The sequence below is a fragment of the Daphnia magna genome, linkage group LG4 (assembly GCF_020631705.1).
Source record: "Daphnia magna isolate NIES linkage group LG4, ASM2063170v1.1, whole genome shotgun sequence".
Lineage (NCBI taxonomy): Eukaryota > Metazoa > Arthropoda > Branchiopoda > Diplostraca > Daphniidae > Daphnia > Daphnia magna.
The window spans coordinates 1,915,535-1,921,245 of NC_059185.1; positions in this window are offsets into that span (position 1 = coordinate 1,915,535).

The following is a 5,711-nucleotide window of genomic DNA, read 5'->3' on the forward strand; positions in this document are numbered from 1 at the left end:
TCTTACGAATTCAATTCCGGGTAAGCAGAATATACTCAACTATTACATATATTTTTTGAAGTCTCACGTATAGCTACAGACGAGAACGAACTCGAGTGGCATGCGTAACAGGTTTTATAAAATCAAAAGACGTGTCGTGGCCCGCTGACGTTATCAGCTTCACGCCGGTTGAAACTGCCTGCGTGCCAACCAATCCCGCAGTCAATTTCTTTTTTGTATACTTCACCCTTTTTCTCTTGCTCTTTATTTTTTTTCCTTTTTGCTCGTTCCACTCTCACTGCAAATTTAATGATGTCGCCTCCGGCTGTTTTCAATCCACGTCTCGAGTTTCATCCATCGTTAAAATTTATGGCAACTTAATTTAGAAAATAAAATTCGCTCATAAAATGATCTTTTATCCCTTCAGTCCAAGGGTCTTTATTACGTAACGCCGCATCGTGGAGTATCTTTTAATTGGACAGAAAAAGCCACAGGCAGTACATTCAAATGTAAGACCATCAATGACGTCATATGCTTCCGTTTTATTCAAAAACTGTTAAACTAAAGGAAAAACTAATTTTTTCTTCGGAACCAGCGTAAGCATTTGGATACAAAAGTAGCTTAAATCGAATTAAACATCAAAATTTTAAGCCCGACTTTGTTGTGATAAAAGTCGGGCTTAAAAAAATAAGCCCGACAAAATAGGCCCGACTTTATCATGATTATTATTTTTTTTTCAAAAACCTAGATAGAACTACGAAATTTATTATTTAAACTCGAAATAAGAACTTTGATCACAAAAAACGACTTTATTTTTATGTGGGACTTGTAATTTTAAAAACACACGTGAAAAACGAGTTAACAAAGTATGCGCCAGTACGCTACAGCGCTAGCGTGATATATCAAAATTATTCGGTATATTTAAAAAACGGCTGATTTGATGAAAAAAAGAATAATTTTCCCGGAATCAGCGTAAAATTTTGAGCACATTGCGTGATTTTTAATCAATTTCAAGAGATGTAATTTTTTGCAGATTTTGAGGCAAAAATAAGGGGAATCCCCAGGGGAGTTCCCTTCGCTTTTTTTCAACTTTTTTGCTTTTTTCTCTAAAAACTCCAAATACATAGCTATTAGCTAACTATATGGTTTAAATTCAAAATGTATTAAGAACTTTTAAAATTGACTAATTCTTCAAGTGGGACGTAAAATAAACGTAAAAAACGTGTTTACATAGCGCGAAAGCGTGACAGCATTATTTTGTATATTTCACAAACTGCTGATTTGGGGAGAAAACAAATAACTACCTCGAAATCAGCATTCAATTAAAAGCTTAATGTGTGATTTTTAATTAATTCTAAGAGATGTCATTTTTTGCAGATTTTGAGAAAAATGAGAAGGGTATAGCCTTCCCATTTTTTCATTTTTCGCAAAAATTTTGATCTAGCGGAAAATACGTGATTTGGATTCGAAATTGAACGGGGATTACAAAGACTGACTTTATTTTTTTGTGGGACTTGTAATTTTTAAAATAAACGTAAAAAACGAGTTAACAAGTATTGCGCCAGTACGCTCCAGCGCTAGCGTGATACATCTCAATTATTCGGTATGTAAAAAAAACGGCTAATTTGATGGAAAAAAGAATAGTTTTCTCGGAATCAGCGTAAAATTTTGAGTACATTGTGTGATTTTTAATCAATTTCAAGAAGTGTAATTTTTTTGCAGATTTTGAAGCAAAAATTAGGGGAATCCACCGGGGAAGTCCCTTCGCTTTTTTTCAACTTTTTTGTTTTTTTCCTAAAAAATCAAAATAAATGGCTTACTATACATGGTTTACATTCAAAATTTAATGAGAATTACGAAAACCCAAATTTATTTTCAGTAGGATTTGAAGTTTTTAAAATAAACGTTAAAAACGTGTAAGGCACAATCACTGCTAGCACAATATTGTTTTTTAAATCAAAAACCTAGATGTAGCTAAAAACGCACGATTTAGACATTAAAAGGGTACAATGTGTTCACGTTTAAATAGGGTTGCTGTTAATCCTTAAATCCCCCTCGGATAATTCAATTTTTAAAAAAAGAAAGAAAGAAAGACAAAAGAAAAAGCGATCAGCTGCCAAAGTCGCGAATATATAGCGTGCCTGGAAGTCCAGAAGCAATGCAAATTGAAACACATGATTCCCTCCAAAAAAAGGAAGAACGCACAACTAACATACGAATTAAAATGGCTGAGCTGTAGATGAAACGACCAGCCATCCGCCCTGGGCTGCTATAACAACAAACTACCTTTACTAACACACTACAGCCTTTTGCCAGTATAATGCGACTAACATAACAAACACAGACGGGCGTGTGAGAAAATGGCCGTGTGGTCCTCAAATTTATTTTTTTTTTATACGTTTCGACCCAATGAGAAACGCTGCTCCTGAAAGGAACTCCTTTTATGTTGGCACACCGCCCTTCTTTTGCTGCCTGTCTACTGACAGATAAGAAAAGTGTTTCGAACCTCTGCGCTGAAATCGTAAATTGACGTTGCAAAACTTGTTGCCTTGGTGTTAATTTTCGTCTTTTTTTTGAACGAAAAATAAACATTTTTTCTTCTCAACTGGCAAAGCTCGTGCAGACATAAAGTTTGTGCGTTTCCCCTAATATTAGCCGCCGAGAGAATTGTATACAAAAGTTTAATGACTTTCTATATCAGCAACGTTTAAAGTTGCGCGCACTCGAAATATTGGCATCTACTCATTTATTTATTTTGCTATACGCTATACGCAAATTGCGTACATCCGCATTTTGTCGCTAAAACTATTGACCGGAATTTTACGATCAATCATTACAACGGGAGACTTTTATTTTTATGAGGTGGAAGGTTTCGAACAATTCGCCAATCTTTTTGTTATGCTGCGTTTTGATTTATTACAACCGATCGAAGAAAAGGAAAGAAAGAAAGCTAAATAAAATATATAGGAGAATCGCTGACATATAAAGCGACCTATTATACAGCAATGGCTATGTGTATACATGTTGTGCCACGCCCTATTTATAGATCCTGTGTGTATGTCTCTTTTTTTATGACGTATAAATACTCTGCAAAAGCGCATCCCAGCTCTTCTTTATGTTACGTTCAGGACTATAGTCTCGCTTCGACGTCGCTCATGGACAAATCTAATTTTTATCTAGCCAAGAGATGTTTCGTTAAACTGCATCGTCACTCGCTATAATATTTCGCGAATATCACGGATCCATCTTTTATGAATAACTCTATTTCGTTCTTACATTTTTCCCCTCGTGCTTTTATCATTATTAGAAGTAATTTTTATTTTTTTCGTTCACTAGATGCCGTTGCTGTAGATTACGCAATTGGACGGGATAAATGCTGGCCACTGGTTCATCAAACGTCCTTATTACGGGACTCGTTCTCATATATTCTAGGTCTATTCATATATACGACCATCGCGTACTGAGCTTGTTAAGCCTTTTTTAATAGGCCTTCTGAGACTGTCACGCTGCGGGTTTATAGGATTTAGAATATAGGGCGCTAATAGCAAGTTCTACATTGACCGTTAAATGCTTCTTAATATCAGTGAATATATAGAACAGAAAGAATGATCGATAGAAGAAAGCTTATTGTGTCAGTTCTTTGGAAACAACAGGTGGCGTTGCACTTATCTTGAAAGGTATATATTTCTAAGAAAGGCGAAGCCTGAAATCAATTTCTCCTTTAGATGCCTAACGTTTACCCAAGGCATTCACGATCAAACTTTTATGCCATTGCCTAACATAGTCAACGTTGAACGGCACTGGTTAGAGTATGAACTTCTTGAAACTGGAAGTTGTGGATGCGATAAAAAACGACGCCCATCTTCGTTTTTCTGGAGGGCACGACTTCCATTTTTTTTTTTTTTGCATTTATAATTGACCGTTGAAAAATTTTCGAGGGTTCAAAGCGCCTTTTTCCTTTATATTTGACGTGCACACAGAGATCACCAATTCACTCCCGAAAATAAAAAGATATACCTTTAGGTGGGTTTGAACCTTGTGCATCGTTCAGCCAGCAGCTATATATCAAAGTCTTGAATGTGTGACTAGCACGTCTAGGAAGCTTTCTACTCTATGCATAAAGTTCAACGTACGTGAGTCAAATGGGCTACTTAGTTTTCATAATATATACATGTTCTACGTGTACATATCTAGCCAAGGACTTTTGAAGCCGTTGGCGCATTTTTAGCGCAGCACTTGCGCGGGAATGCCATTCGAAATTAGATTTTAATCGTTGAAATAGGCCGCAAAATGCCTAATCGTGCCGACGGACATTATACACACGCTGCTATAAAAGCACACATGAAAAAATACGCATTGCTTTCTTTTTTATCCGGGCTATATGATGCGCTAGAATGTAGTCATTAAAAATAATTAAATTATATGCGCGAGCGCGATGCGTGAGCTACTCACTAAGAAAAGATAAGAGCCAAGAAGAAGCAATTATTATTATTTAAAAAAAAAATTAAAATAAATACTGACTTAAGTTTTAAACCTGAAAAAAAATGCCAAGAAAATGGATCAATATGAATGCGCTATGTGTTGCATTTTATGCTTAAAGAAAAAAAGAACCCACACGAGAGAAAGGACAGCAATCGAGTCATTATGGAATCCCTGAGTTTTTTTATACATACACTCAGCGTGAAATCTTTTGATGTTAAAATTTGTTACCTTTTTTTTTGAAATTCCGAGTTTGTTATATAATTCTACAGCGCTGGTCTAAAGATTTATTTTAAAAGAAAAGCGGGGATAATCAGAGGAATAGATGGTGCTGTTTGATAATTTTATATACGAGCGTTATAGACGAACGCGAGTTACATCAGTAGAGCGTGCCTTTGCATGTAGACACGCTTCGCTGCCTCGTGTTGGAATCAGTTCAAATAACTAATCACGACTCACGATCTGTACTGACATGCGTGTCGTCTCGGTTGTCCCATTTTATGTGTGTGCATTTTAGCCTCTAAAAATAATTCACTGTTTTGCTATGTATATTACCTGCGAGGAACGCTAATATCGGGCATCATATGCACATTTTTGTAATTGTTTTAATGAATTCCAGAAAACATCGACAAAGGAAAAATGCATCGTGTTTGTGTAACCATTTGGAATTTTACTATTTTAATGTTAATAAAATGTTAGGATTTGATTAGACAAGATAGAACAAAGGAAGCAAGTTTTAATCATAGTGATATTTGTGGTGTTTTTCGGTTGTGCTTTGTTATCTAGCATTGAGGATTTACGAAGTTATTAATAAATGTTCAAAGGTCATGGAGGTGGCGGAACATAAGATTCAACAGAAATATGTAGACTTTTAATAAATAAGTTGGGTCTAAGTCTGCGTTATGTCGGATTTCTGCGTAAGCTGTTGCTAGCGCTATATAAATGTCGTTAAGTTTTTTTTAATAATCTTGACTTAAATACATACCAAGTATATCAAAACAAAGGGGAAAAAGTTTGAAGAATAAAAATGGAGATTACAAGGATAAGTCATTATAAAAGATTAGGTAATCGATTTTTTAAATGTTAATCGATCCATGCGTGAGGCAATGTAACTGTATAGCAACAAATTAAAACGTCTTTTGTTGTAAACAGAGACTAGATAAAAAATGAATAGGGGTGCCTTTTGATGTTGTAATATTTTTATCAGTAAAAAACCAGCAGAAGCAAGAGAAAATAGAAACAAAAAAAGCATG